Raw genomic sequence first — 17,411 nt, 5'->3', positions numbered from 1 at the left:
CTGGTTTTTCTTTGAAAATGTTTTGCTCTTCATCCAAGAAGCTTCTTCAGATCTTAAGATTATTAATGTCCCTTTGCACAATGCCAAGATGCTGCAAATGTTTGAAACCACTGGAAAATATTTGCTGCCCAATGTGCTCTTCATAGGTCATGATGATGATGATGAAGAGTGTGTGTGAGAATCCACTCTTAGCTAATATTTAACCATCTAAATATACACAGATCTGTTCGTCCTAGAGATCCTTTCAAAACTGCCTCCATATTTTCTATAAGACTTCTTGTTACTGAAATCCGAAGTAGCTTGCTTTGCAAAAATGAATAATTACACTCTGCCTATCCGATGCAAGCATTTTATTTTGTTCTGCTGAGATTCACTGCTCTAGTCCATCTAGACAGGACGAGGTCTTATGTCTACTTGCAGGAGTGTTCACAGGCACAAAGTTAAAATGATAGCAGCAATGATGTGTGTTGTGGATAAAATACAGAATAACAGAGTTGGACCTTGGAGGTCTTCTAGTCCAACCTCCTGCTCAGGCAGGAAATCCTCTACTGTGATGGCGAGCCTATGGCACGCGTGCCAAGGTGGCACGCGTAGCCATATCAGTGGGCACGCGAGCTCCACTCCAGCACAAATTAGGCTGTTTCCTGCCTTGGGGGCTGGTGGGGAAGGCCTGTTTTTTGCTGTCCCCAGCCTCCAGAGCCTCTTTAGGAAGTTGGCAAATGGGCTGTTTCAGCCTCCAGAGGGGGGTGGGGAAGGCCATTTTTGCCCCCCCAACACCTAGAGAGGCTCTGGAGGCTGGGGACAGCAAAAAACGGGTCTTCTGGTCTGCGGAAGTTGGCAAACTGGCCATTTTTGGCCTCCATGGGGGTGGGGAAGGCCGTTTTCGCCCTCCCCAGACTCCTAGAAAGGCTCTACAGCCAAATGAGAGAGAAAATGAGCCTACTGGGCCATCATGTGCCAGGAGTGGGGGGAAGCAGGGGGGTCATGCGTGCATGCACAGGGTGGGGCACATAAAATTATGGGTGTGGGTATGCAGGCACGCGATCCCCCCCCTCCTGGCACACTATGGCAAAAAGGTTAGCCATCACTGTCCTATACCATTTCAAAGAAATGGTTGTCCAATCCCTTCCAAACTTCCAGTGTTGGAGCACCCACAACTTCTGCAGGCAATTCATTCCACTGATTAATTGTTCTAACTGTCAGGAAATTTCTCCTTAGTTCTAGGTTACTTCTCTCCTTGATTAGTTTCCATCCATTCTTTCTTGTCCTGCCTTCAGATGCTTTGGAGAATAGCTTGACTCCCACTTCTTTATGGCAACACCCCTGAGATATTGAAATACTGCTGGTGTTGAGTCCTCACAGTTACAACTCCACTCACACAGGCTGTGTTGCCAGCCGCTGTAGATTGGTTAAGACGCGAGCAACTAAATTAGCAGGAAATCCCTGTTCGCATATTGGTTCGCACCGTCTGACAGCTCGCTATTTAAGCAGCTGTCAGACAGCAAGAGTTGTCCTTGTTGCCGCTATGCGGAATTGCCTTGTTCTTTTAGTGTTATGTGTTAACAATAAAGTTGGTGTTCTCTGCAGCCAAGCCTCCGTCTTTGTCTGTCTGCCAGATCTTACAGCTATCATGTCAATATATATATATATATGCATATTCTTTCTAGCCAGGTTCCACGTACGTAAGCTAAGTTGTTCCACAGCCCTAGTTCTGTGAAATCTCATTCACAAGTTTCTGGGCTTTTTCTATCCTGCTGAAAAGCAACAACTCTGTGCTGCAATTTGGGAGACTCAAATAGCTATTTCTGCCTTATAAGGCGTCATCAGTGAGCCATACCCTCTTCCCAAGTATCCTGCCTGTAAAGGTACAATGTGTCTTTTTCTTTTTCGTAGGCTTTTATGCACATATTCTTTCTAGCCAGGTTCCACCTACGTAAACTAAGTTGGTGATATCTCAAATCAATCTCCCTTAAGTCTCACAACAGACAACACAAAATGTCTGATAAAGCCTGAAAGTGGTGATTTGAGATATCACCCAACTATGGCTATACAAACATCTTGAGCTACGTAGGAAAAAAACCCTGACTAGAAAAGTATTATACATATAAACCTACGAATAAAAGAACAAAATAAAAATAAATATTTGACCTTTACAGGGAGGAGTTATAAAATAAGGGTGTGGCTGGCTGAAGAAGTCTCATAAGACAGAAACAGTACTATCCCAGTCTCCCTTAAGTCTCACAACAGACAACACAAAATGTCTGATAAAGCCTGAAAGTGGTGATTTGAGATATCACCCAACTATGGCTCTACAAACATCTTGAGCTACGTAGGAAAAAAACCCTGACTAGAAAAGTATTATACATATAAACCTACGAATAAAATAAATAAATAAATAAATAAATATATATATATATATATATATATATATATATATATATATATATATATGTAGGTCTTTGGTTATTCGGGTCTTCTCCCACGTAAAATTGGAAGTGTCTTGGCGACGTTTCAACGAAGTCTCATTCGTCATCTTCAGGCTGGTGTTCTCGGCTTTGTGCTTCCAGGAGCATGAGATGACGAATGAGACTTCGTCGAAACGTCGCCAAGACACTTCCAATTTTACGTGGGAGAAGACCCGAATAACCAAAGACCTACATACAAACACCCGCGAAAACCTGAGAAAACAAATAAAACCTGGCTAGAAAGAATATGCACATAAAAGCCTACGAAAAAGATATATATATATATATATATATATACACACACACATACATACACACACACACACACACACACACATATATATATGTATATGTTTATGTAAGTTTATATTTATGTTTATATATTTATGTAAATATATATATTTATATTATGTAAGTTTATGTAAGTATATATATAGGAGTAATGCGATTATTCTACTATTGAGTAATAAATAGAAATGATAGAATAGAGAACTACAAAAGCAAAGTACGTAAGTTGATACGAAATGCTGTAAAATTACCATTAATGTTATATTTTATTTTTTATTTTATTTTTATTTAGATTTATATGCCGCCCTTCTCCGGAGACTCACACACACACACACACACACACATATATATATATACACACACATTATAATATTCATTTGTTCTTATCTACACATTTATATTCATTTATATTTACCAATATATATCTACAAAATGTTAATTTCTAATATTCAGCGGATAGACCCCTTTTCCCTACAGTTTACTTCTCCTCCAACAGTTGAAAATTATCAGCAACACCATTTTGTTTTCTTTTTTAAAAAAAGGGATTTGAATGCAACTTACTTATTGGATCTTCCCACAGGCAAATGCTCACTCTGAACAGATTCCTTGCTTCTCATTTTAAAGACTGATTTGCCTGCTATTATAAGTAGCTGTAAAAACAGTCTGACCCTCCCATCAGATAGGTATTGGTGGATCTTTTTATGACACTCAAAAACCTGCTCCAACCTTCTTACAGAGCAGCTGTTGTGTGTGGGAAATGGGAAAGGCAGTGCTGCATATATTGTCTGCAGCTGAACAAAAGTTAGCAATAGCATTTACCGTAGCAATAGTATTTAGACTTATATACCACTCCAGAGTGCTTAACAGAACTCTCTTGGCAGTTTACAATCTAGATCCTCATTTTATCAACCTTGGAAGGATGGAAGTCTGCGTCAATCTTGAGCCCTATCAGGATTGAACTCCAGGCTGTGGGCAAAATTTGCCTGCAATAGTATACTTTTAACTACGGCGTCACCAAGACTCACCAGGTAGGATATGAATCCAATAAACAGCAATGTAAACGTTTTTGCCTAATCTTCTCCTGTTGGTTTTCTACAGGGAACATCTTGTGACTTGTTATTCAGTGAGTTCCAGAAACCACGAGGCTCATCAGTACATGTACAAAATGGATAGAACTTGCACAGTGAAATTCCAAGTTTCATCTTGCCCCCACCCCGTGCCCCACACACCTTTGGATACGGTGGTCTGGGTTGGATAGCAATAAAAAACAAGATTCCTGAGGTGAAGAGCTCACAAATTAATCAGTTCATTTTAAGCTAGATGTCATCTCAACAAAGGAAATGCTATGCTTGTAAGAAACATTTATATTACATGGAATTAAAAAAAATTAAGAACATGCTTTGAGAACTCCCGAAATTATATCATAGACTGCCCTTTTGTTCAGAGACTGTCAGCGTTGCAGATTATTGTAATGGATTCTGAAAATTGTAAGGATAGTTCTTGCTGCAAAGCCAGAATTTCCAAATCATACGTAGCTTGTGATATTCTCTAAACAGCCTTCGATATTGATCAGGGGTGAAATTCAGCAGTTCCGACAGGTTCTGGAGAACCGGTAGTCGAAATTTTGAGTAATTTGGAGAACTGGCAAATACCACCTCTGACTGGCCCCAGAGTGGGGTAGGAATGGAGATTTTGCAGTATCCTTCCCCTGCCATGCCCATCAAGCCTCACCACGCCCACCAAGCCACGCCCACAGAACCGGTAGTAATAAAATTTGAAGTTTACCACTGATATTGATGCAAATTATTGATTGAGTTGGAATTGCAAAGCCCTGCAGTACCATCATATTTATGGTTGGGATTGTAACTAGAGCTCCTTAGTTCAACGCATATTGTTTTTGTTATAATTTTATAGAGATTTTAATAAACATAGTAAAAACTAACATGAACTAAACTAGAAAAAAAGTGTCCCAAAGGTTCAGAAAAAAAGAAAAGAAGAAAGAAGAAAAGAAAAAGGTTAATAAAGATGATATTAATAATGCTGCTGTCTTGCTTGGGATTCATAGAGAAGCACATAGCTATGGAGCTGGTTAGCTTTGAAGGCTCCCGCACCACTTTTAAATTAACTTTTAATATTGAATGTTAGCAATCTTTGCCTCCTTTTAAATTTTATATACAGTTTTTATATTCTAATGTTTTATTTGTACATCGCCCAGTCCCTTTGTGAGGGAGATCATGACTGGTTTCTAAATTTAATAAATATTTAAACAAATAAAGTGGCTTCCAACTTTCATAACACTGGGCATAAGCTAATACAGGTTGTCCTCGACTTATGGCCACAATCAAACCCACAATTTCTGTTGCTAAATGAAACATTTGTTAAGTGAGTTTTGCCTCATTTTATGACTTTTCTGGCCACGGTTGTTAATGAATCCCTGCAGTTGTTAAGTTAGTAACACGGTCGTAAAGTGAATCTGGTTTCCCCATTGACTTTGCTTGTCAGACAGTTGAAAAATGTGATCCCATGACCCTGGGACACAGCAGCTGTCATAAATATGAGTCAGTTGCTAAGAGTCAAGAGTTTTGATCACATGACCACAGGGATGCTGCAATGATCATAAATGTGAAAAACTGTCATAAGTCATTTTTTTCAGTACAGTTATAAGTTTGAACGATCACTAAATGAACTGTTGTAAGTCAAGGACTACGTGTTTAGTAATTTTTCATCTACCTTTAAAGTTACAAATAAACAAACTTTTGTCCCCATAGCCTAACTTTTATTTATACGTAATCCAGAAATCTTTCATTCACTCATCATAATCAATGTTCAACAGAAGGTCCATTACGAATTACCAAAAAATCAAACAAATCGTTTATTTCTAGTCAAATAGGCCAACTTTATATTCCTTCTTCTTTTCTCTGCATGTTCTTGATCTTTAAATCATTCCTGCAGGATTTAATATTTCATTGCTTTTGAAATTTAAAAGGAGTCTTCTAAGCATCCACCAGCCTATTTTGTTAATTTCATAAATATATTTTACACTTTAAGAAAAAATTGTAATCATCTTAGCCCTTTTAAATCTTTTGTTTACTCCTGGTAATCCAGTGTCATTTCTTGATGTTCCTGGTAGACAAGGGAGTCCATAATCAGATGATGATGTTTATTAATCAGATAAGCAAACCAAAATATCAAAGTTTTGTGCAAGGATAGTGTAAGCACCAAGACGGTGTGTGCTTCAGACAATTAGGAGGTTTATTGTAACCTTAGATACAGGCAAATAGGGAATGGAGATTTTACAGTATCCTTCCCCTGGAGTGGGTTGGGAATGGGGATTTTACAGTATCCTTCCTGTTAGGTTCAGCTTATAGCTTACTCCTAACTTGTTGGTCAGGCAATATATCTGTTTCTTTAAGAAACAACTGAGCCACGTAATCAGGGTTTGCTGAACCCTGTAATTAGACTACAGTGCATAAATAAGCAGCGCAGAGAAGCGTTCGTTGTTCCTGATTGTTCCTGTTGCTTCCTGCATCTTTCTGCTGATTGGTGTTAGACTGAATTGTTATATGGTACTGTATACCAAGAGTTACTAAAGTCTGTTTGCTTTGGTAAGGGAAGATACTTACTGGACTGATATTACTGTTTATGACCTTGGACTGTTTTACCTACACCGAGACTGCTTATTATCTTGTATATAAAGTATTTTTCTCACACGAGCTGCACGTCTATCTCCTTCCCTGTGTGTTTCTGCTCTGCTCGTTGCACAAGCAACAAACACTTTTTACACACACCCTAACACTTCCCCTGCCACGGCCACCAAGCCATGCCATGCCACGGCCACTAAGCACGCACAGAACCAGTAGTAAAAAAATTTGAATCCCATCACTGTGCTGAACTTATCCTAACAATTCACATTGACGTGTGAGAGTCAGAAACCAATAGTGACTTTTTACCTACCCCCCATCCTTCCTCCCCTGCCGGAATCCAAAGCTTCCACTGTCTCTTTTTAAAGGACAAAAGTCAATGTGGGGATGTTCTGACACTTTTTCTCACACTATTTTCTCAGGGCTGAGTTAATCATTTTATCTCCCCCACATCCTCCTCATTGCTAGAACTAATTTCCTTTAAACTTTATCTCTGTCTGTTTCTGTCTTCTCTTATCTTATGTGACTGTTATCTCTGGTCTGGCATGCTCTATTAGGCAGTGCCACCTTGTGGGATCTAGAAGTTATGCATATTCGTAGAGGAATATGGAGATAACCTTGAAGGAGGAATACAGGTACAGTTAAGTAAATGTCAACTTCGATCGGAAGACAGGTGGGAAAGAAATTCAAGATTGCTCCATCTTGGTTCTTTTGAGTTCAAGAAAGAGCCGATGGAAACTCCACGAGTGCGTGGAGTGCTTCAAGGTGTTGGTTACCACCTTTAAAGCGTTCCATGGCATAGGACCTAGTTATCTTCGAGACCGCCTGCTGCTACTGACGACTTCCCACCGACCTGTGCGCTCCCACAGAGAGGGCCTCCTCGGGTGCCATCAGCCAAACAATGTAGGCTGGTGACCCCAGGGGGAGGGCCTTCTCTGTGGGGGCACCTACCCTCTGGAATCAGCTGCCTCCTGAGATAAGGAGGATCCAAGACCTCGGTGCCTTCCGCCGTGCCCTTAAAACTTTCTTCTTTCAGCAAGCCGGGCTGGCTTAACATATTTTTTAATTTTTTTAAATTTTTAATTGGTTTGTTATCTTAAATTGGGGCCAAATTAATTTATATCCTTTTAATTGTTTTTTAAGGTTTATTTTCTATGTTTTTATCTGGCTGTACATCGCCCTGAGTCCCTCGGGAGAAGGTGCGGTATATAAATTCAAGATAAAATAAATGGTACTGAGGTACCATTGTATAAGATTCTGTTACTATAACTGTTATCATAAAAGTAGTTTTTAAGGTTGATAATGACTCCCTAATAAAGGAAGTTATACTGAAAAGCAATGAAACCAAGCATCTATAGAAGAATGAGCAGCTAATCATGCAAAACCAAAGCAGACAATAGAAGCATTATAAGCACAGGACTTTAAACAACCTTGAAGAAAAAATGATGGGAGAAAAACATGTTTATAGAAAGGCACATTAATGAAGGAAACATATTAATTTATTACTATGATTGTTGTTGTTCAGCAATAATGCTTTATAGCAATTTATGTGTTTGTAGACTCATGAGTCTGTGGTGATGATGACGACGGTGAAAATAGTGATGATGATGGATATTTTGAAGCTTCGTGTATTTTGAGAAAACAAACATTGCATATCATGTTATAGAACACAGCCAGACTTTGGTTTCTTCCCAATCTGTGACTTGATCTGTAGCCATTAAAAGTACACCTAATTTTTTTAGAAACATTTATTTATTTATTTATTTATCAAATTTCTATACCGCCCTACTCCCGGAGGACTCAGGGCGGTGAACAGCCAAGATAAAATACGGATAATACAAACATTAAAAGTCCATTAAAATTATTAAATATTTTGGCCGAAAACAATTTTAAAACACCCAATTTGTAAAGCAGATTAAATGATTTAAAATTTTAAAAGGGAGAGTTAGGCCAGGCCAGCCTGCTGAAATAAAAATGTTTTGAGAGCACAACGAAACGTGCACAGATCCGGGATCCTCCGTATCTCTGGGGGGAGCTCGTTCCAGATGGTAGGTGCCCCCACAGAGAAGGCTCTCCCCCTGGGGGCTGCCAGTCGACACTGTTTGGCCGACGGCACCCTGAGAAGCCCCTCTCTATGGGAGCGTACTGGTCGGTGAGAGGCTATTGGTAGCAGAAGGGGTCTCGTAAATACCCCAGTCCGATGCCATGGAGTGCTCTAAAGGTGGTAACCAAAACCTTGAAGTGCACCTGGAAGACCACCGGAAACCAGTGCAGCTCGCGCAGGAGGGAGGGTCACATGGGAGCGCCACGCCGCTCCCATAACCATAATTATATTAACCAACATAATTATTATATAGACCTGCTCCTCCTACATCCTCTTGCCTCTATCTGAAAGGAATGTCAAAAACTTTAAAAAGATATTTTAATGTTCAGATAATTGATGTAATACCAAAATATTTATTTTACTTGTGCAGCTGGTTTTCCTGCATAGGAAGGCAAGCGGCGCCAATGGGAATACATGTCCTTCTCTTCCTTTTAATTAGGCAGCCCAATTATTTGTAGGTAGTCTACATGGGAACGGAAAATTCTAATGACCTCCAGATTGTGCTCATTGCTCTAACCCACATCTCAGTGCTACCTTGGCTTCCATACAAATTGCTATACTAATCCTTCTTTCGGGAGGGAGAGGAATATAAAGGGTTTTTAAAGCATGGTAAATGTATGAAGATGATGTTTTATATCTTGCTGACCTTTCTGTCTTTAAAGAACAAGATTGGGATTTGCCATGGACCTCAGAATGATGAGATCATCAGATCTTCCTTCCAACTCCTCAACCAGAGAAAGGGTGTCAAGCTTGCATTGTCACAGTGGCATCATGTGATGTATTGGGATTTTTTCCCCTTTGCTAAACCAGGCAGGGGCAGGGCTAGCAATGATGCATCCCAGCCCACGAGCCTTGAGTTTGACACCCCTGAATTAGAGAGTACAAAAAATGATCATTAGTGAGCTGCCCTATCTATATTTTAGTATATTTTGGATAAATAAACCCAAGGATCACTGAAACCCTACCAGTGATAAGAGAGAAGCTGGCTTGAAAAAAATACAAGGAGATGAAGAGAGACCAGTTTCTGTCAATAGATTAGAGAACCATGGACATGACCCTGGAGAAAATAGGCACAGATGATTAAATAAACCATGTTTTAACCCCAGGAAACAGTGAAAGAGGTTCAGATTGACTCTACCCTAATTCTATGGGGTATAAGAGAGGTGAACTCAATCTGGGTTTCAGGATTTTGTTGCTGTATCTCCATAAAGTGCAGTTCAAGTCAAACCTATGCAGTTTCCTGATCTTGCCTACCTGAAAAGATTGATGTAGTCTTTTCATTATGATCCTGCACCATGTGAGGCTTTAAAGTTAAAGCCATGTAGAGCTTTAAAGTTCAGCACTCTGAAGTTAACCTGGAAGTCCACTGGCAACCAGCTGGACTTACAAAACTGTGGGATAACAAGGGGAAATTGTGATGTGCTCATTAGTACTCCGATCACTGCCTTCCTGATCAATTGTAGCTTCTGAATGGTCTTCAAGGGCAGCACCATGTAGAGTGAATTGAAATGATCTGTTAATTTAGTGACCAGCAATAGACCTCCAAGTTGGAGAATGGTGACCACAAATGCACAAGATGGAGCTTTGCAAAGGTCCTCCTGGTTACCATTTAATCTGCATTTCCAACATTAAAAACTCAGGCTCCCTTCCTAATTTTGAAGATTTATTCTGCATGAGGACATGCAAGTGCATCAAGGATCAAAGCTGTCTCACAGAAAGTCCAGGATTACCATTAATGATAGTACTGAAGGAAGCCAGGCGATCCAGCAGGATCAGGAAGTATGCTGGCCACCTACAGGGTATCCACAAGGTCAACCCATGAAATCTTGAAACCAATCTGAAAAGAACATAGTCCTAGACAGTCCACTTCGCCTGTTCCTCTCCATAACTGCAAGCTTAACAACCTTCATTGAAAGTGAGAAGATAAGCTGCTAGATATCCCACCCAGTTGGAAAAGATGCACTTCTGTTTCCTTCAAGGTGGATGGGAGCACTCCTTTACCCAAGGGCACATTATTCACTGCCCTTTCGCAATCTCTATACCTCCCTGACAAGTGAGAAATCCAATGTGGCAGCAAACCAGTTGCCACAGAGATTGCTCAGGATTGACAAGGCCAAACCACCTCCAATGAATGCTTCTGTCATCTCTTAATGGATCTGCCCAGCCAACATATGTGAATATAAGCAATTTTCTTCCCCAAATGCCTTGCAAATTTGTCACAGAGGCCTAATATGTGATCATCTGCACCAGCCTTCCTCAGGAGTATTCAGGTCACCCATTGCCCAGTAGTTTTACTGTCTATTTATACATTTATATTCCTCAATAGGCTTAACTTATAAATATGTCACAATTAATTGCCCAAAAGAAATGAATTCTAGGAAAACATCTGTACTTCTAGAACTTCTACCAGTAGCTACTTAAGAGTTAGGAAAGCTTAAGTATAAAATTTGTCCAGCCAGAAAGAACTACAGATGTTCCAGCAGTTACATACATATACAACAGATGTTCGATGCGAAGATTTTGGAATTTTGCTTGATACAAAAAAAGCAAGATGTGCTTGCTACTAAACTGGGTTTGTGAAGCTCCATAAACGCCAACCTATTCTTCAGAGGACGATCAAATGTCTAAACAGAAATCAGAAACAAAACTCTTAAGACTAAGTCCCCTATACCTCCAGGAAAGTTTCTATTCACTGCCTGGTGTAGAGATTCTATGTGGTGCTTATGATTCACGAGCATTGATGCCATTGTTATTTTTATGGTCCATTAAGACAGCCCTGATTCCTGGAGACCGCTAGAACAAGTTCCTGCAGTTTTCTTGGCAACATTTTCAGAAGTGGCTTGCCAGGACCTTCTTTCTAGAGCTGAGAGAGAATGACTGACTCAAAGCAGACCTCATGTCTAAAGTCTATAACTTATGGTTCCCACTTTTAATACAGCACCTTCAACTACTGCACCAAACTGTCACTGCATCTTCTTAAAAAGGTGTGGAGTTCTCTTTTTCAAAATTGTCCACATATGCAACCAATGTTACGGTTTTCAGCAGATTTCTCCTAATCTTACATTAAGTCTCACGAAAAGACTTTTGTTCCTTCACCTTAGATAAAAAAATAAACACAAGTAGCATCAAAGTCTTGTAGCTATGTTGAAAAATGAACCATAATGCAGCAGTGAAATGCACTTACCTTCGCTACTGGTTCGGAAATGTGAGCGTGCGCGCGCCTCTTCTGCGCATGCAGTGGGTCAAAAATGGGACATAATGACGTCCTGGCAGGTAGGTGGAGCTCCCACCACAGGCCCTACCGGTTCGCACGAGCCAGATAGATCTGGCCAGATTTCACCGCTGCCATAGTGTCCTTATTCCTAGCTACCCATAGGGATGGAGAGAGAAATCCAAACCACTCAATTAATTTCCTACAAGAGATTACAAGCTTGTTTATGATACCTGAAGTATAATAATATCATACACACCTCAAGGATCCTCCCTAGAGCTTTCCTGTGAGAAACTTGTCAATTGACTGAAGATAATAACAATTGATCTGACCACAGATGGCCATTTGAGTAATGGGCCCCTGACCAGATCCATCAGATTATCTCTTCCTTGTCAACATTTTCCTGCAAACCAGCCTTTCATCAAGTAGTGGTTTTGGTAGAGAAATAAAGGCCCTTCTCCATGATTCTGAAGAAGACAGGCCACCAACAAGGAAAACAAGCAATAAATTAGCACCCAGATCTGGATATTCTAGTTTGGGGAGCGATGCTGGTATCTAACCCTGTGGGAGAAATTCCACAATTGTGGCTGCAAAAACTACACAAGGGAGCTCAGGTCTTACTACAACCTCTTCATCAGGCCTAGAAGCCATCTTTTGTGTTAGGCCTTCAGATCTGCCATGTTTACTACTGTGGAAAACTGGGACGGGGGATTGTGTGGAGTATGGCTGATATATAGTCATAGTAACATTCCTTTCTCAAGAAGTCAAGGACAACTTGCCCTGCACCTGGAAGGCTGGAGCTGGGAGGCATCTCCAGTTGGGACAATGTCTGATTGGATCATGTGATGGACTTCCGGGTGTTGGGTAGGGACTTGAACTTTTCTTTGGGTGGGGAAAACCTGGAAACTTTCAGATTCAGGTTTTCCCAGATGTGTCAATATAACATCTCTAATAAGATGTAACTTTGAGGAAAATCAAGCCTCAAAGTTTTCTTTTTTGGGGGTGTTACTTGGAACCCTGACACTCTTTCCTTCAAGGAACCTCAAAGGTACACTCATTCAGAGCCAAGAACATCTATTCTAAACCTGCTCCATGAATATGGAATGTGACTTCCGGTTGACGTCGTGGCAAGAATGGCTGGAAAATAGTGGGCTCCGCCAAGCCCTGCAAAATCCAACCAGTAGCTGCTGTCAGGAGACCCTACAGGGTCATAGCCACTTTGTAGGGGTGGTGAAGGAAGGAGAGGTGCTTCGCTGACCACGAGGATCTCGCAATTTCCTCATTAGGTTGAACCAAGCTCTCCGGAACGGAAGCAGGGACAATGGCCATTTTTGGCAGTCACAAAGCTGAGACCGGGACTGCAAGATTTCTGCTGGAGCAGATCATGGACACGAGCATTGAAACTGGGTGAGATAATTCCCAACTTTTACTCTAGAGACCTGATTTAAGTACAAGAATTTTAAAAGATAACCTCCAAGCCTAAGAAAGCAGCGATTAAATACACAGAGAAAAAAAAACAAACTGAAAATCAAGAGGTGAAAGAAGCCCAATGGAAGCTTTAAAATACAGAAAGTCTGAAAAAAACTTAACATTTTGAAAGGTGATTTTCAGGAGAAACTGTCCTGTTTACTTGTATTTCTAAACCCCCTGGATTTATCTGATAATCAGCTGTTTTTGACAGATTGTTTAATGTTGGATTTGGGAACAAGAGAGCCATCTACTGGAAGAAGAGAAGTACTACAGCACCATAGCCGCAGTATACTCAGTGAAAGTGAACCCAATACACACAAAGTCTAATACACAGAATAGAAGTAACAACATCTGGAAGGTGGCCTGACCTTGACTTTAGGAAACAACTCCTGTTAGAAGACAACTTGGATATTTTGAGAATACTGAGGGGTTTTTTCTCTTCTGAAGATTTCTAAAAGGAACTAACTTGCAAATAACTAAGCTTTATTAAAATTTGCTATAGGATTATGGATCTGAAAGATTGGAGGAATCTAGTGAATTAATTTGGATTTGGACTATTAATGTTATTTAACAGAGCATTCTACAAGACAAAAGAAGAAAGGTGATAGAAGAAAAGAAGGAAAGTTAGATAAGACTTTAAAATTTGGATAATTGGGAAGATATATAATTGGAAAATTGTAAGGCTGTAAAGCACTAAAGAATTTTAAAGATCATAGGGGTTTTGGAGGTATAATTATGGGATTAATGAAATCTTATTAAATAGGAGCTTTTAAATATTGAGACGTTGGAACTATAGAAATATACTGAGTAATTTTTATTAAATTGTTATAAAATGGATTTACAGGGGATGATAGAGGCATACGAAGAAATATTCTTGATGTTAAAAAGTGTGCCTGAAACTATAAAGAACAATAAGGAGACAAGGGGATTGTTTAAAGACACAGAAATGAATGTAGAAGTCACTCAACAATTGGTGGGGAAAGAGCAACACTATATTCAGGAAATAGATGAGAAATAAGAAGCAGTAGAAGGGGAAAATCAAAATGAGATGCAAGAAGCTAAAAGATAAAGGATTAATAAGTAGGAATCAATTAGATCGGTGGTCACCAACCGGTGGTCTGCGGACATGGTGGTCCGCAAGAAAATTTTGGTGGTCTCTGGTGCACCCAGGTGAAGGAGCTGCTCTGGGATGAGCAATGGCCAGTCCTGTGACTAGAGCTCTGGAATATGAGACTGGCCAGGCAACTCATGGTGGGGCTGTAAATCTTCGTTGTAGAGGGAGATTCATGCAACTTGCAACTTTGTAGCGCAGCCCTCACTGGCTGGAATGAGGTGCAAGGGGGGGTTGCAGTGCAGGCAGGCCAAAGTAATGGGTGGCGGGAACCCCGGGCTGTTTCTTCCCCCTGCTGTACCTTTCTGTCAGCTGAACCCACCAGTGGCTATTCCCGCCCCTTGCCCTCCCTTTCCAGTCACTCCTCACCTGGCCTGAGAAGGGAAGGGGGGGGATGGAGATTTGCTCCATATTCCAGAGTGGGAGCAAAGCATTTCTTCTGGCCCTTGTTGGTGCTCCATGTACCTCAATCTCTCAGGGAGACGCTTGACTTCCTCTCAGCCTCAAGACACTGGCTGGCCCATGAGATGAGAGAAAGAAAGAGAATCAGAGAGAGAATGAAAGAGAGAGAATGAGAGTGGGAGAGAGAAAGAAAGAAAGGGGGAGAGAGATGAGACAGAGAGAGGGGGAGAGTGAAAGAGACAGAAGAGAATGAGAAAGAAAGAGAGAATGAGAATGAGAGACAGAATGAGAGAATGAGAAAGAGACAGAGAATAAGAATCAGAATGAGAGACAGAATCAGAGAATGAGAATGAGAGACAAAGAGAGAGAGAGAATGAAAGAGAGAAAATGAAAGAAAATGAGTGGGAGAGAGAGGGGGGGAGGGAGGGAGGGAGGGAGGGAGGGAGGGAGAGAGGAGGGAGAGTGCCTGAAGGATCCCATCCCATCACTGGGAGTCCAGCGCTTCAGCAAGTGGCGTGCTGGATTCGTATTAGTGGTCCGCAGGATTTAAAATTATGAACTTGGTGGTCCCTGAGGTCCAAAAAGTTGGAGACCCCTGAATTAAATAACTCCTTAAAAGTTTACAATAGAACAGACAGGAAAAAGAAAAATCTCTTTTAAAAAAAGGAAAGGTTTAGAGGAAAAAAAGAAAAATCTCTTTTCTTAAAAAAAAAGAGGAAGTCTTGTGGATGGGTGTTCAAATAATACAGGAGAAAGAAACAAAGGGCACCCAAAGGGAATGTTCAGTAGGCGCAAATCTATCAAAAAGAGCTACAAGATTCCGAGAGAGAGAGAGAGATAAAAGGCTGACTAAAAAGTCAATAAATGATGGAATTTCAAAAAGGTTAAGAGATGATGGATAATGAGAAAATAAAATAATAAAATAGAAAAATACAAATAGAGAAAATAGTAGTATATATATTAACAGATAATACAACTTACTATAACTAAAAATAAGTTAAGTTTAGTAGATGGAAATTTAGGATTAGGTAATCTAATTGTATTATCAACATTAATAGTGTGTTAAAGTATATTGTGAATTTAAAATATTACAGATTAGAAATTGTGGGGATTTTGAGATACACTTGCAGGATTCCTTGAGGAGCACCCGGAGGCTCCAGCTGGTCTAGAATGCAGCCGTGCGGGTGGTTATGGGAGCGACGGGGTGCTCCCATGTGACCCCCTTCCTGCGCGAGCTGCACTGCCTCCCAGTGGTCTTTCGGGTGCGCTTCAAGGTTTTGGTTACCACCTTTAGAGCGCTCCATGGCTTAGGACCGAGGTATTTACGAGACCGCCTTCTGCCACCAGTAGCCTCTCACCGACCAGTACACTCCCATAGAGAGGGGCTCCTCAGGGTGCCGTCGGCCAATGTCGACTGGCGGCCCCCAGGGGGAGAGCCTTCTCTGTGGGGGTACCCGCCATCTGGAACGAGCTCCCCCCGGAGATACGGAGGATCCCGGACCTGCACGCTTTTCGCCGTGCCATCAAAACATTTCTTTTCCAGCAGGCCGGCCTGGCCTAACCTCTCTTTTAAACTTTTAAAATTCTTTAATTTTAAATTTGTCTTAAGAATTTGGGGTGTTTTAAATTTCATTTTCCAGGCCAAATTATTTAATTGTATTTTAATGCTTTTTTAATATTTGTATTATATGTATTTTATCTGGCTGTTCACCGCCCTGAGTCCTTCGGGAGTAGGGCAGTATACAAATTCAAATTCAAATTCAAATTCAAATTCAAATTCAAATTCAAATAATAATAATAATAATAATAATAATAATAATAATAATAATAATAATAATAATATTGTTAATATTTGGCTTTATTAGTAATCCTACACATTTGGAATATTGAAATTATGGTGGAATAATGAGTAATTTTTAAAATATTAAATATTAGTAATTTAGTAGGGGATAACAAATACATGGCGCAAAGAAATGTTACCTATGTTTAAATGAATTAATGGGGAAAATGATAAAAGAATTATAAAGAGAGAATAGTATTGTTGAAGTTGGAAGATTAGGATTACACATACTTATTTGCATTATTATTGTTAGCGTTATTTTAAAAAGATTTCACCCAATCAATACACAGTCCACAAAATATGTATGATGTGAAAACTGCAAATAAGACATGTTTTAAAAATGCTGGTACAACTGTTGTACACCTGAATGATGCATGTTATACCTGTGTATTTTTTTAACGGTCTTAACTTAGTACCAAACATTCACTTTAGGAATATTCTGTTCTAGTAACATGAAGCAAACACACACACAAACACCGCCAACTGAACTGCCATTCTCTTCATGATTTGCTATGCTGCCACCCTGTAAAATGACTTCCCCTTTGCAATTTGCCAGATCCAACACCAACAGAGTAGATATATAACTCTTTTCTTTGTAGGATGGTTTTCTCCATCCACCAACCCTCCTCCCCTCTCATTTTTAATGAATTTTATTATAAACTACTTCAGATTTTTTGCAATGAGAAACAAGATAATTTTGACTAATGTGGTTAATAAATAAAAAATGTACACACCCGTATTCAATTGTGATGTCTTTGCTAAGGAAATCATCAATCAGACGAAGATCTGTGGCTGGCTTTGGTTAATCCCAAAATGATAAAACAAGATTTGGTTGGTATTTGAATGGGAGGCTACTCTCATTAGCTTCCTGACTAGGCT

Source organism: Pantherophis guttatus, chromosome 6, assembly GCF_059756535.1.
Source record: "Pantherophis guttatus breed Tessera chromosome 6, ASM5975653v1, whole genome shotgun sequence".
Classification (NCBI taxonomy): Eukaryota; Metazoa; Chordata; class Lepidosauria; order Squamata; family Colubridae; genus Pantherophis; species Pantherophis guttatus.
The sequence above is the reverse complement of the archived record's forward strand: the minus strand, read 5'-3'. Positions refer to the sequence as shown.